The following is a 16,853-nucleotide window of genomic DNA, read 5'->3' as shown; positions in this document are numbered from 1 at the left end:
AAATAGAGTTTGTGTATAACTATGAGAGATATCCAAAAATGTAAGAAAATCTAAAAAATTCGCTCATTTTCTCTCAAAATTAATTTTTCAAGAAACTACATAAAAAATTCATAGAAATTTTTAATATGCTCCAAAAAATTTGATTTTTTTATTGCCAATCTTAGAGAATGTTCTTGACCTGCAAAAAAAATTTGATGCCAAAATTCAAAGCCGTTTGTGAGATCTGATCAAAACAATGAAAAACCCTAATTTTTAAAGATCCAATTTTTTAGAAAATATTTTGCATCAAAATTAAAATCACAAAGAACAGATCCTGTGTATAATAATGGGATATTTCCAAAAATCTAAGAAAATCCAAAAAATTTGCTCATTTTCTCTCAAAATTATTTTTTTATGAAAATTCATAAACAATTCATAGAAAATTAAAATATGCTCCAATAGATCTGAATTTTTCTTTGAGAGCTCTTGATACTGTCTTCAACCTGCAAAAAACATTTGGTGCAAAATTTCTAAGCCATTTGTGAGATATGATCAAATCTCTCCAAGATCTTGATTTTGTGTCCAAAACCCTACCTGCACAAGGTTATTCTCCAAATTGTTTTACAAAACAACAATATATGGTTAAGAAAACTTGCAAAAAAACATAGATCTAACAAAAATCCATGTTCCATGGGGTGTGCCAAAATGTTTATGGTGAAAATGGATACAACAATAATTGAAAGACTAAATGAATTCAACCACAAAACCCTAGCCTAACAATAAAAAAGATCCACCATAACATATGAAGATTACCTAAGACAATGCAAATCAAATGAAAACACAAAGATTATACCATCACATGTACAATAGGGTTTGGATCTCCATTCTTCCTATCTCCATTGATATTGCTTGATATATTTGCTCTCAGATTTTATGTGTGCACAAGAGCTCAACAAAGAACGGAAATGTGGTTGCAAGTAGGATTGCATATGAAAGATTGAATGCTAGGTTGCTTCAATACAATGCATAGGATGTGTGTAGATTGATTGATTAGGATGCATAGATTGATTAGAATGTATATGTCCAGAGGTTGAAATGCATAGAATCTGTAGTGTTGATAATGAAGGAAGCATCTCCTTATATAGAAGACACTATAAGAAATGGAGGGATAAGATTGAGAGGTGTAAAAGATAAATGGTCGACTATGATTAGAGGGTAGGTAAAAGAAATAATAAAATAATGAGAGGGTAGGTAGTGTATGAATTAAGAGATGAATGACATGTGTCATAGGTAGAAAAGGCTAATGAATTAATTAAATAAATAAAGATTTATTTAATTAATAGAAGAAGTGGGATCAATTAAATAAATAAGATATTTATTTAATTCAGGAAAAGGTTAATTTAAATAGATAAATGTATTTATTTAAATGAGAAATAAGGCTAGAAGAGGATAAATGAATTAATTAAATAAATAAAGATTTATTTAATTAATAGAAGAATTAGGCTTATATAATTAAATAAATAAAAATATTTATTTGATTAGACATGACAATTTTAGGTGTCTACACATACCACTTCACTTTTTCACATATGTCGGTTCACAACATCATACCGGTTCTCTTTGTCAGCTACTTAACTTCAATAATCTTGTTCACTCTTCATCATGTTACCAATTCACTCTTCAGTATATTATTGGTTCTCTTTCAGCATATTGACATCAATGACAACACAATATCATCATGTCAACATATTTTGCACATATGCCAACACTATCAAGGCAATCAATGAGAGGTTGGACAGGGAGATAGAGAAGAAAGAGAAGAATAACGAAAAAAATGTCGTGTGAGAATCCCACCCTTATTTCCCCTATTGCAATTGATCATGGACCACATACAGATTATGAGGTAGCGACAGGTACACTCTCAGAATTGGAGAAATGGTTTGAAGATACAAAGAGATAAGCAGATGATTTCATTACTCATCTTTTCCAGGCTTTTGACAAGACAACGACACTCATATTTAGGATACAATATCTAGAGGGAGTTTGGAAGGAATTCTGACCTATTCAGGAGCGGACTATTCCACGCCTCAAAGCCTTGAAGATAATTCCTATGTCCATATTGATCAGGGAGAATATTGTGCATGATGGATACATACACGATTTCCATGGTTGATATTGTTTATTGGCCATGAAGAAATCAACTTATGAGCACGTGCACAAAATAATTGTGCAGAGATGGAAGGATCAATTCATGAGATCCAATCGAAGATCCTTGCCTCAATTGAAGAATTATTGGGATGGATGTCAGTGAAGCCAATGGTTTGCACTTACCAGAATTGAGAGACAAGATGTAGTTCATGTACTTCAATCAGTTGGACTCTTTGAAGAATAGTCAGATGGATGACTTAGTTTCTTCATTGATTCATGTCCATAACTCGCAGAAGCTTGTGCCAGATTGGGAGAACACCTTGGATGCTTGCTCGGATGTGTTGGACGTGATTGATTTACAACAGGATACCTTACCCAACATTTCCATGGAGGAATTAGATTTTGTACTAGCTAGATTCTTGTATTATGTCATGAGAGAAAGAGATGTAGGACATAATCTTCTAAAAAAATCCCTATTTGATGACTAGGTGTCCTTCTATTGGGTCATGTGTTGGTGGCTCCATTTTTTATGTAAACTCTAATTAGGGCAACTTTAGGGCTTTGTTGGCATGATCTTGGCCCTTGATTTTGATTTAATCTTGGCCATCCATTTTGTTTGAGACTATATAAGCCCCATTGCATCTCATTTATAAGAAATTTTTTGAGAATTGTTGGTAGATGCTGGAGATTTGAATATAAATTATTGTTTGAATTGATGGTGATTTTTGTTTAAGTGTTGTCTTGCATTCAAGGTTCTCGATTCTTCCAAGTTAGATTAGAATTTTAGATTTAGAATTTGCTTTCAAGTTTTGTTAGATTGATTGAAAGAATTTGTTGAATGTATTTTTTTGGAATCCATTTATCCATACCACTAGCCTCTGACTGATTGTAAGTGTGCTTTGTGTGATCAACTGGAAATTTATGCAAGCTTAAACTTTGATTATTATATGTCCATTATTATGCATCAACTTGGATGGTATCAATGTTTGATGGTAGTATTATGAATATTTTTAGAAATATACCTTAGATGATTGCACTAAGATTGTGTCAAAATCTGTTCGACTTGATGGTGAGACCTTGCCTAGTTTGATTCCACTAAATTTGTTCACCACTTCTTGCATTCTAGGCTTAGAATAGACTTCCTAACCCTATTATTTTTTACCTTTTTTAGAAAGTCTTGTTAGAATTGAGTCAAGAACTTCATTGTTAAATCCTAAGTTATCAACACACCTATTCCATATTCATAATAAGCAAAGTTGATATGAACAATTGTGTAAGTCCCCAAGTGAAAACAACAATTGACATCGACCATTGAGTTACCCACTCGTCAAGACCTAAATGTAGAAACCTTGGAATCATTTTAGTTGATCTTACCCTTAGCATCTGAGGTGATTTTGTTCAAGAGAGGGTAATGTACTTTGGTATTTTATTCTAATGCTTGCATATGCATAAAACACACATCAACAAGATCTAGGAGAAGAATTACAAAGAATATTTGTGTTTGGGTGTGTCTTTGCAATGCATTGATGCATGTGTGCCCCTTGATTATGAAGCTATAATATCATAAAGAGTCATTTCATTGTTTGATATTTGACTCTACTGCCCAAAATAGGTATTTATCCAGAAAATTGTTTGCTCAAAGGGTCTAGGCAACCACTAAAGATTGAAAGATAAATCATTTTACTCAATTTTGTTTCCTATTTTGTTTTAATTTAGTGTTTCACCTTCTTAGATTTCAAAGTGTGATAAAACTAAAGATATTGCCAGCTTGGTTATCTTACACATCTTAGTTGCATGAATGAGAACATATATTTTCTTGGTGTTAATGGAAGTAATCTCAATTGAAGTTGTTTGTAAGGGCATACCTCCCTAGGTCTGGAAAAGCTTGAAGTGCAAGGGAAATAGGTACATGCACTCTCCTGTTCATTGGTAAAAGTACCATATGAACTTAATAATAAGTCATGGAAAACCTTTAGGGTTCAATGGGTGCAAATCTGGAAAACACGAATAGTTGGCACACTATTCTTTGTCAAGGTAGTGATGATTTTCAATTGGTGATGTCTTGGATATGTTCTCCAAGCATTTATGAGTTGATTTGGTACAACCTTATTCTTTTGACACATGCTTGTACTTGGGAAAATCATTGCTACTGTTGTTGTCCTCTTTTTATAGCACTTAAATCAAATTGTACTTCACTCATTTCAGTCACGATCAACAATGGTTATTGTTTACTACAAACATTTACAACTATATGAGTTTGTATTATGAAGGGTTGTGATGTAAACTATATAATAGATTACTCTCAGAGTACAATCAGGACAACAAACTTCTACATGCTATGGTCCATCTTTCATAGGTCCATAGAGTGTAATAGTGAGCGTTAGCACCACTTTCCACTTTACAATCGAGATATACATGACTTCAATTCTTGGTTGACAGATGAGTTGGATGGTTTCTGTTATCACAAATGCTCGCACCCTTGTTGAGATATCAACTTAGCAACCTTGTGAAACATGGAAACAACCTCAAAGTGTGGGACCTTGCGCAAGGAGTTGAATCTCTGGAAAAGGCCCACTTCTTTCTCAATCTAGGTGCAGGTGTTAAACCAACTCAACACTTCAAAACTTACTCCCAAGCCTATTCTAACAACTTGCAAAGGTAAAGGGAAGAGAGAATTGCTTGAAATAAAAGGATGTGATGCACCAAGAAGAGATTTTTCCTCTCCCTACCCGAAATGACACAAAGAATCAACTGAAAAACCCAGGAGATGCACAAAATTCAGTTGTATGAGTGACCCCAATGCATGTATGAAGGTTAGAATTCGTTGAATGCCAAGAGGGGAGAATGTTTCCCACAAGTCACACTTAGAAATAAGTTAACACAAAATAAATGAGAGAAGAGCCACATAACATACACCTATGATGAAGGTAAGAAAACATACACAACATACATAAGTTGAAATAAGACAAGAATAGTGATTTCAATTAATTATAAGGCCAATAAGGCAAGAATGGTGATTTCAATTAATTATAAGGCCAATGGCCAACTTACAGTTGAAAAATACAGAATAATACAAGACAAGTGAGAGAGCATAGGATATCTCAAGCTAGCAGGGAGAGAACCCTTTACAATGAGGCTTAACAACATTTATATAGAAAAATGGTTACAAGAGTGATCATGACCCTTGTATGTCAGTCTAGGAGTGCAGGGAAGTACATGCACTTGACTTATGTACATGCAAGCAACCTAGCCATACCCACAAAAGGAAACCCTGAGAAGGGTGGATTGACTAACCTTCCAAAGTCAAAGTATGTAGACATGACATAAGTCACTACAACAAGCAAGGCCCTGTACCTCTCTTGATGGAAATCCTGCCAAAAACATTAAATGCACCCTCGTGGCTCCACAAAAGAAGGTGCACACATCACAAAAGTTGTCAGAGCATTTAAAGCTTTGAGTGTTGATCACGCCATTCAAAAGTGTTGCAAGCCAAAAGGTGTTTGGAAAACTTCAAGGACCTGGGTCATCGAAGTTGGGGAAACTTCAGAGACATGGGTCACCGAAGTTGGGAAGACTTGGGAACCTAGAAACTTTGGGGTTTCAGAGTTCTGGGGTTGAGGAAGAGAATACTTAGGAACTTCAGAGACCTGGTTCACTGAAGTTGGGAAGACTTGGGAACCTGGTAACCTCGGGGTTCCGGAGTTCCGGGGTTGAGGAAGAGAAGACTTAGGAACTTCAGAGACCTGGGTCACCAAAGTTGGAAAGACTTGGGAACCTGGGGGGATTGACAAGGCAATACTTCATACTTCATGATTCCATTGTTTTCTCCTTGATCAATGGAGACAATGGTGGTCCATAGAACATATCTCTGATCGGTTCTCACTAATGGACCAAGGGTTTCATAAAATGACAATGTTTTTGGCGACCTTTGCAGGATGCTTGCCTGCCAAGCATATAGATCAGTAGCCTGAGGAGCCATTGGGCACTGAGTCATTGAAAGACCCAAAACTTGTGTGCACCATCACTTGGAGGAAAATTAGAAACTAGAGCATACACCCTCTTAAGGAGAATGCGGTAGGTGCACAAGCACTTATGAGAGCAAAACAACATATAGTCTAATATTTACATAGTCATCAACACCCTCTTCAGAAGCAGGGCTTGAGATGAATCCCATTCACTGGGATTGGAAGAACTTCACCATCAATCTTGGAGAGATGAAATGCATTGGCATCCTTGCAACTAGTGATGACATATGGACCACTCCAGATAGCATCAAATTTGGAGTGTTGCCCAGCTTTGGCTCTGTCTGCATCCCACTTGAGAACTAGATCTCCCTCTTTGAAGACCCTATTAGTAGCCTTTTTGTCAAAAACCTTCTTAACCTGCTCTTGATGAGTGTCAAGTGTTTGCATATCCTGACTTCTAACCTCCTCCATCTCCATTAGCTCAGCTAGCCTTATTGTCATGGCATAATTCTTTGTTAACTCTTGTTGATGTGCTAGTTCAAGAGAGGGTAACTCTAGGGAAGTTGGGATTCTTTCTTCCTTCCCATAAACTAGTATGAAAGGGGAGTTACTGATCGCCCTCTTAGGTGTGATCATGTCAGCCCATAAGGTTGTCCTCAACTTAGTATACCATGCTCTCTGGTTTTCTTCAATCGTCCTTTTAATTATCCTGATGATGTTCTTGTTGGAAGATTCAACTAAGCCATTACCTTGAGGGTAATAGTTGAATGACGTCTTCAAGTATACACCATACTTAACTTCCCAAGAGCTTATTTGGGTTCCAACAAATGCCTTGTCATTGTATGATATGATGGTGGAGGGGACACCGAATCTTGTCACAATTCCATCAAGGAATTCCAACACCGAGGCCTCAGCCGCATCCCTCAATGCAACTGCCTTTGTCCAACTAGTGAAGTAATCTGCTGCAGCCAAGATCCACTTATGACCAACACTAGAAGGTGGATTTATCATACCAATGAATTCTAAACCCCATTGGGCGAATGGTTGATCTGCTTGGATGGGGTGAAGAGGTAGGGTAGCTAGTCTTTGCTTCCAAGAGAAGAGAGCATATTTCTTGCAACTCTTCACCCATCTATGTGAGTCATTGAATAAGGATGGCCAGTAATAACCAGACCTCACTATTTTAATATCCGTAGTCCTTGCAGAGAAGTGGCCCCTTGAAGAGCCATCATGAAATTCCTCTAACAATCTACTGACTTGGTTTTGCTCGATACATCTTAGTAGACTCCATTAGAGTCTTTCGAAAAAGAGTTCCATTCACTATGACATAGGGAATGGACTGTAACCTGAAATGCCTTCTTTTGGTCTTGTCCAGACCTTAGGGGTATCTATCTTCCATTAAGAAGCTGATCATGTCACTTACCCAACTGAATTGAGTGTTGTTGCCAGTTGGTTGATCCTCTTGTAACACAAGGGCAACCTCTGAAGTAGTCTCAAAAGATGAGACAAGTTGTTCACATAGGCTCCTATCTCTTACAAGCTTGGTGATCTTGATGTTGATGTCATACTCCATGACCTTGGTTATCCACCCAACCCTCTTCTCATTGATGTCCTTATTTAGAAGGAAATCTTTGACACTTGCATGCAGAACTAAGAGTTGGATCTTGTTGTTGGACAACATGTGTCTAAACTTTTTTAATGCCCTTACAACAACGAGGACTTGCTTTTCTACATAACTATACTTAAGCTCACGGTCCTTTAGCCCCTCACTAAAGAAAGCAATAGGTTGCTCCAAATTATCATCGTTTAGTTGTGTTAGGACAACTGAGATGTTGGATTCTCCTCTGAAGGTATAGAGGATAAAATCCCTTTCATAATTAGGATCGACAAGGGTAGGGGCCTGAGCAATTGCTTGTTTGATCTCTTCAAAATTGGCCCTCCCCTCCTTGGTCCTACTGAAAGCCAAGTTTTTCTTCAACATGGAAGTGAGGGGTTTTACCATGGTGGCAAGGTTGGGAATGAAACTCCTCACAAAGTTTATCCTACCAAGGAAATTTTGCAATCCTTTCTTGTGACTGGGGAGTGGAAGAGAAAGAATAGCCTCCACTCGCTCTGGATCAATGGTCAAACTCTCCTTGGATACGATGTTTCCTAGCAATCTTCCTTGATCAGTAGAAAATAAACACTTGCTAGGGTTCAAGGACACACCATACTCCCTGCATTTCATGAACACCCGCTCAAGATGACCAAGATGGTTAGCTACATGCTTCAAATAAACAATTATGTCATCAAGGTATACAAGCACAGACTTTGCTAATGCACCCTTGAAAGCCATGTGCATTTCTCTTTGGAATGTGACACCTACATTGGTTAGCCCAAAGGGCATTTTAAAATAAGCATAGGTACCCCACTTAGTAGTAAATGCAGTCTTGTATTGGTTTGATTCTTGGACCAAGATCTGATTGTAGCTTGAATACCCATCCAAGAATGAAAATCTTTCAAAGCCACTGACCTTTTGGAGAATCTGCTCCATAGAGGGAAGGGGATAGTGATCCTTGAGGGAGGCTCTATTGATATCCCTAAAGTCTACACATAGTCTGATTTCCCCATTCTTCTTTCTTACAGGGACAAGGTTGGCCACCCAGGAGGAGTGCTTGATAGGGAAGATGATATTGGCTTCTATGAGCTTGGTCAACTCCTTCCTCATTAGTGGCTCAATCTTGGGGTTTATTGGCCTTTGCTTTTGTCTAACTCGCTTTATATCCGGGTTTAGCTCTATAGTATGCTAGGCTAAGATAGGGTCAAAACCCTTTAAGTCTTCATAGGTCCAAGCAACTATGTCATCATACTTTTGACAAAGCTCAACAAAGGCCTCTTGTTCAGTTGAGGGACACACCTTGCCCAAGTTTAGAGACCTACCTTCAACGAGAACAACCAGCTTGTAATCCCCCCTCTTTGCATCTAAGTTCATCTTCTTCTTCAAATGATCATTTGAGTTGAAAATGCCTTCCAAGGTAACTAGACCTTTAGGAAACTTGTTGGAGTTGAGCTGCATGATTTGATCTCCATACTGGTCATGCAACTTAGACTGATTTTTAGCAGAAAACTCTGCTTCATTTTGCAAGAAGTTGACGATTTGTTGATCGCTTTCGAACACTTGCCAATTTACCTGATTGTATGGGACAACAAGCCTCACAACAAACTTGATGTGTTTCTCCTTCTCACTTGAAACATGCGTTGGTATGTCGAATTGAGCACCAATTGCTACAAGCCTATCAACATGCTTGTTCTGACTTCTAGGAATGCTCTGGATATTGAAGGCCTCAAATCCTTCAATCAAATCCCAAACCCTATGTTTGTATGATTTGAGTAGGTTGTTTTTTGCTACACTTTGGGCTCGGATGTGGTTAACAACCACTCACTATCTCCAAATACTTGCAAAGATTTGATCTTTCTACTTTGTACAAGTTGGAGAACTTGGATCAAGGCTTCATACTCAACAACATTGTTGGTGCAACCAAATTAAAGCCTAAAAGAGAAGAAATATTTCTCCTGCTTAGGAGAAACAAGCATCACACCAGCACCTGCACCATTCTTGTTTCTTGAACCATGAAAAAACATGTTCCATAACCCCTCTAAGTCTCCTTGTGTCTTGATGAGGTTAGGGATAGGAGTATCCTCTTCATGGATATAATAGGTGCTAAGCCTAGTCTCTTCAGTCTCAACTAATGGATCAAATTGAAAAGCATTGGCCCATTCATCCAACAAGCAATCGGGAACCTCTTGCAAAAGAGTGGTAGGCTCACGGACATCAGACTCCTCCCCTCTTCATGCAAAGTGCAATTCATGTTTATAGGGCTAGGGGTGTAGGGCTCAATGTGGTTTTGGGCAATGGGCTCTGCCCTTATGATAACCTTGGTACCATACCTTGTTCGAAATAGCATGTGGGACCAATCAGAAGATAGGTACCCACCTATCTTGGCGGTGAAGTCTCTAGATAGGTAGATGGAAAAGAAGGTAGGGAGGTCGATGATTGATACGTCTTGCAAGACAGTGCAACCAGGACATGCATGCAAGGTTAACTTCAATTTTTTTACCACTCCTACTGTCTTAATAGAAGTGCCATCTAATTGGACCACCCCTTTAGTTACAAGTTCATATTCTATGCCAAGAAGATCAACTACCTTCTTGGGCATGACTGAGCTACTAGATCCTGAATCTATCATACAGTTGTGAACCAAGTTATCTCCTATGATTAAGGAGAGATAGAAAGGGGGAGGCTTGCAGATCTTACTTTAATAATCTTCCTCCTTGGGTTGCACCAAATTGGTGGAGACTGCCTTTCTGCTAACTGTTGCCTCATCACCTAACTGATCGACGTCCTTTAGTGCCTCTTTAAGAAAATCTCTTTGACATGGGATCGAAAGGGCCTTTCACATAGTGACATTGAGGTTGGCCTTCTTCATCTAATCAACTATGTTGAAAGGAACACCAACTGACTTTAGAGGCCCCTTTGAGGCTACAAGGTCTACTTTTTCTCTTTGGATGACTTGGGCCTCTTCTTGCCTCTTGCTCCGTTGCATGGTACTCTAGCTTGTATCATGGGCAGCTACATTGGGTGTTGGAGCTTGGGCTGATGTTGAAGGTGAGGCAACCTCCATGGCTCTCTTCTTTGACCTTGTATATTGCAGCATAGACTCGCCATTTGTTTGGTTAAAATCGCATAATTTTGCTTCCTGCCAATTCACAAAGGTAGAATCCCCTTGTAAGTAATCCTGAGTGCCAACACTAGGCTGATTTGGGTCATATTGCTGGCCAGAAGTGGTCGGCTCATCCTGCACCACTAAGGTTTGGAAAAAACCTCCATTTTGGCATACACCTTGGTTGTGTGGTTGATTGCATGGTTGACACCAATCTTGTTCTTGGGCGAGGTTATATTGCATTGAAACTATCACCTTTGAGTTGCTTGCAACTGTGGGGTTCACACTATTCAAAGGCCTGGCATTGCTCCATTGGTTTTTCCCTTGAAAGGGTGGCCTATTCTGCTAATAGTTCTGATTTTGTGCCTGATAAGGTCTGCTATGCGGGCTTGTTGCCTCTTTAGCATCACCAACTCATTCCTAAAATTTTGCGATAGAGAATTGACCTCATGGAGCTCATTGGAGGATGTAGATGGTGTGGATGATTGTCCTACGGGTGCCATGGAGATAGGAGCCAAGGTGGGTTGTTGAGTAGGAGCTTCTTGGAAAAGAGGCATTGGAGGCCTTGGAGCTATCTTCCCAGCCCAAATCAAATAAATTTTTTTCTCTTATGGCTATGTCATATACACCCGGTAGAGAGGCTCCACCCATTGATTGGATCATAACAACTATATCTCTATTGACAACTCTAAGATAATACAAGAAGACATGATTTGGAGATGGCTTCACTAGAGTAGGAATTCTATTCCATGTCTTATGGAATCTACAATTGAAATCTCCCATGAACTCATGAGGTTCCCTCTTGATCGTAGTCAACTGCTCTACAAGTGATAGGTGATCACTTTTGTCTTCGAAATGGTTGCACAACCTCTCCCCCAATTCATCCCAATTGTGAATGAAGCTAGACGACAACCCTCTATACAAGTGAAAAACTTTGCCTTTCAAAGATGTGGCCAAGAGTTCGACAACAACATCATCTTGAGTGATATTATGAATAGAGAAGATGTTTGCAATGTCTTGAATATGCTCAATGGGCATAGTAGCTGTTTCACTAGTGAAGTATGGTATACTCTTCAATGCAACCATTGGTATATCATTCTATTGAGTCAAATTAAGGGGACTCCCCCAATTGAAGGTAACAAAAATCTGATTTCTTTCCATTTGAAATAATGGTCTATTGATATAAGTAGTGGGAGCCCTTGACAGTAAGGATCTTGTAAATGGAGGGGTAGAATGAGACTTGGGAGATGGAGTGTTTACATCCCTAACCTCCCTGATTGGTGATAATGCAGGTCTACCTCTCTGCCTTCTAGATCCTGGAGATGAGAGTTCTTCAAATTGGAAACTACCTCTAGAAGATGCCCTTGTATGAATTTTGGGCATGAAATCTGGAGCTGCAACAAGTCATGAGCAAGCAGTGGACCTGTTGAGCAGAGACTTTAGAACCTGGGGGTTCCGGGGTTAAGCACTTCAGAACCTGGGGGTTCCGGACCTCTGGAGTTGTGAAAGTGCGATGACTTGGGAACTTGGGGGTTATGGGGTCCCTAAGTTATGTACTTTGTATCAACAAGAACTAGACTTTGAGCAGAGTTGCCAAGTGCTTGAAAGGTTATTGCCTCTAAAGGTTGAAACACTAAGAATTAGCACTGGATCCTTAACATGTATGTTGAACTAAGCCCCACCGGGCATGCCAAAAATTGTTATCACAAAAGCTCGCACCCTTGCTGAGCTATCAACTCAGCAACCTTGTAAAAAATGGAAACAACCTCGAAGTGTGGGACCTTGCGCAAGGGGTTGAATCTCTGGAGAAGACCGACTTCCTTCTCAATCCAGGTGCAGGTGTTGAACCAACTCAAAACTTCAAAACTTACTCCTAAGCCTATCCTAACAACTTGCAGAGGTAAAGGGAATAGAGAATTGCTTGAAATAAAAGGAGGCGATGCACCAAGAAAAGATTGTTCCTCTCCCTACCTGAAATGACACAAAGAATCAACTGAAAAACCTAGGAGATGCACAAACTTCAGTTGTATGAGTGACCCCAATGCATGTATGGAGGTTAGAATTCATTGAATGCCAAGAGGGGAGAAGGTTTCCCACAAGTCACACTCAGAAATAAGTTAACACAACATAAATGAGAGAAGAGCCACAAAACATACACCTATGATGAAGGTAAGAAAACATACACAACATACATAAGTTGAAAGAAGGCAATAATGGTGATTTCAATTAATTATAAGGCCAATGGCCAACTTACAGTTGCAAAATACAGAATAATACAAGAGAAGTGAGAGAGCATAGAATAGCTCAAGCTAGTAGGGAGAGAACCCTTTACAATGAGGCTTAACAACATTTATATAGAAAAATGGTTACAAGAGTGATCATAAACCTTGTATGTCAGTTTGGGAGTGCAGGGAAGAGCATGCATTTGACTTCTGTACATGCAAGTAACCTAGCCATACCCAAAAAAGGCAACCCTGAGAAGGGTGGATTGACTGACCTTCCAAAGTCAGAGTATGCAGATATGACATAAGTCGCTACAACAAGCATGGTCTCGTACCTCTCTTGATGGAAATCCTGCCAAAAACATTAAATGCACCCCCGTGGCTCCACAAAAGAAGGTGCACAAGTCACAAAAGTTGTTGGAGCATTTAAAGCTTTGAGTGTCAATCACACCATTTAGAAGTGTTGCAAACCAGAAGGAGTTTGGAAAACTTCGGGGACTTGGGTCATCGAAGTTGGGGAAACTTCGGAGACTTGGGTCACCGAAGTTGGGAAGACTTGGGAACCTGGGAACTTTGGGGTTCTGGAGTTCCGAGGTTGAGGAAGAGAAGACTTAGGAACTTCGGAGACCTGGGTCACCAAAGTTGGGAAGACTTAGGAACTTCGGAGACCTGGGTCACCGAAGTTGGGGAAACTTTGGGGACTTGGGTCACTAAAGTTGGGGAAACTTCAGAGACCTGGGTCACCAAAGTTGGGAAGAGTTGGGAACTTGGGAACCTTGAGGTTCCGGAGTTCCAGGGTTGAGGAAGAGAAGAATTAGGAACTTCAGAGACCTAGGTCACTGAAGTTGGGGAAACTTCAAAGACTTGGGTCACCGAAGTTGGGAAGACTTGGGAAGCTGGGGGGCCCGATAAGACAACACTTCATACTTCATGATTCCATTGTTTTCTCCTTGATCAACTGAGGCATCGGTGGTCCATAGAACATATCTATGATCGGTTCTCACTGATGGACCAAGGGTGTCATAAAATAACAACAGTTTCTTTAGACCAATAGTTGAGTACTTTATGGTTGAGGTGATTTGATCATAGGAGATGACTTTGCAACTATTTCCATATTCATCTTTCCTATATTTTTAGTAGGATTCCAAATCGATCACCATTGCCTTACATTTCCACATTGGTTAAGGTGTTATTCTTTGGTGAGAAAATTGATTTCGAGCGTTGGCAGGCTTAGGGTAGTTGGTTATGTGAATTTTTTTGGATACAATTCATCTACTTATTCCATCCACCCTGGCGAGTGACATGTACTGTAGATACTTCATGGAGATGGTGTGCATATCTTTATATGATACCTTATTGACTGTAGTTGTTTGGGTTTGTTGGTGTGGTGGAACCTTTCTCTCAACAATTGGAGATTAAGTGTCAATGATATGATTTCAGCTGATGTTGGTCTCCTTCATCTATGATAGAGTTCTATTTTTGGGATGAGCAAATTTTTCTTCCTATTGCCTAGGATCATGTTTGATATAGGGATTGTAGTTATGGACTTACTAGAATGCTACAACAAGAGATGTTTCATGGTATGGGTTTCAACCCTCACAGGGATTTCAGATTGGGTTTTATTATGATGATTACTTTTGGGAGTTCTAAGAGAGGAGAGTGCAGTTATGGCACGATGATTTAATAGTATTGATAAGGGTGGCACGATGTCAACATGGTGGTTCTTTTCTGATGTTGACTTGAGACCTTGGGATCATTCTTGGTTTTAGTTCGGATTTGTCTGATGATTGTAGAGTTGCTTTGGCATTGCTTCAGAACATGTAATCTTTGGGAAGGGCGGATTGTAATGTCCCCATTTTCAAGTTCTCTTGTAGTGTAGTTGGTGTTGGATTTTGTGTGAACATCATAAGAGGAGTATTTCAATGTTCCTAGTGTTTTCACGAAGTTCCAAGACTTGCCCAGACTCTCAGAGACTCGGCGAGTTGCAAGTCAAGTCACCTTTAGCGTGTCCCAGGGATCCGAACTTGGACTCGGATCGAGTTTGGGTGAGATTCTCCAAGTCCTGGTGAGGTGTGTCTTTTGGACTCAACCATACAATTTTTTTAATTTTTTTAAATCTCAAAATTTAAATGCTTTTTTGGTTTATGACATGCCCCAAAAATATATGTGAAATATAACAATTAACTCCCCATCTTTGTTTTCAAGTCAGTCTCATTCTCTTCATCAGAATATATACATGAAATATAACATTTAAATATAAGGACTTATACTTAAATGTTATATTTCATGTATATATTGGCAAGATGTTTGAGAGTGTTTCAGATTTCTAGGAGTTATAATGCAAATTCTAGGTTTGAGAAGATCTTACAAATTTTCAGACACTCAAATTTCAATAATAAACATGCTCCTATTACTATTCTCTTGCTCTCTCTATCTCACTCATTTGAGTTGCTTTGAACTGTCGACCTATCTCTCTCCCTATCAGTCTTCCTCTATCCCCTCTCTCTACCTCTCTATATCTCAACATGTAAGGTCTAAACATGTAACGGGCCAATGATGAATCATGAACATACAAATTTACATAATACATATCCCTTGTTGCAAATCTCTGCATATTCATAGTTAAAAAATATTTTAGCGACTACATCATCCAGGACCTACCTTAGATGCCTTTGTAGGAGGGATGCAAGCTTCTCCGAGCCATAGACCTCTGGTTATTGTTTTGATATTTTTTTGGAATATTTGATGTCATGGATTTCATATTCCATGAGTTTTGTATACATTTGACAATATTTATATATTTAAGTGTGCTATTTCCTTCAGCTACAATTTTCTTTTATACTTATGTGAACGATGTATACTTGTGTATGTGATCAAATTAGCTTCTATTTGTTGATGTTATTGCGTCTTTAAGGTTTATTTAATAATGGGTGCATGAAACAAGTTTCAAGTCTTTAAAAATCTCTATTTTTTTTTGGTTTTTCACTTGCCTAGTTTGCATCGAGTCACCCTCGTCAAGTCCGAGTCTTGGATCCATGGTTCAAAAAGATTAGTGGAGATGAATGACACTTTTTGGAGTGATTGGACATCTTGTTTGTACATACTGTATTTAGTAAGTGTTAGTCTAGAGATCGATTAGAGCAGTTGGGAGTTTTGGATGACTTACTATTTTTAGCATATTACTATTTTTAGTAAGTGCTATATTTGACGAGTCTCAATGATAGTTCCCCTCAACTTTAGAGAGTAGTATCTTCAGTTTCACGGTTTGCATAGTTTTTGCTATTTTTAGCATATTACTATTTATCTTAAGTGTTATTTATGGTAATTTTTTTTAGTCCGAACCTTCCCTAAACATCAATATGTAGAGTCTTTAGTATGAGAACTTGGTGATTTTTCCTAAGACTGACAAATATTATTCTATTTATTTCAATTAAATATTTTATAAAATGACTATGAAATGAGTGAAATAAATTGTCAAATGACCCCACCTTGGCTACGCCTAGTCAGATACAACTTCAAGTTGTTTTTGCAAAGTGACTAGGTGGGCCTAGTGGTGGACATGGGGACTTTAGTGGGAAATTAAAGATTAAAGTGAAAATTGAAAAGGCAAAGTGGACGTGGGATTTGACGGAGAAAATAGAAGAACTAAAAAGCAATATTTTATGAGTAAAATGTGGACGTCCACTTGGGGTGGAAGATCAACTCTTGTTGGAGACACCATTCAGGTATTTTAGAGTATTCGGATTTGATCACTCGTGTGGTTTGTATCAAAGCAGTCTATGGGAGTTTGGATTATTATTGGCAAACATTGTGAAGGAGTTTGGATGGCATACTTGTTG

The sequence above is a fragment of the Cryptomeria japonica genome, chromosome 7, assembly GCF_030272615.1.
Source record: "Cryptomeria japonica chromosome 7, Sugi_1.0, whole genome shotgun sequence".
In the NCBI taxonomy this organism is placed as follows: Eukaryota; Viridiplantae; Streptophyta; class Pinopsida; order Cupressales; family Cupressaceae; genus Cryptomeria; species Cryptomeria japonica.
This window is presented reverse-complemented; position numbering follows the sequence as displayed.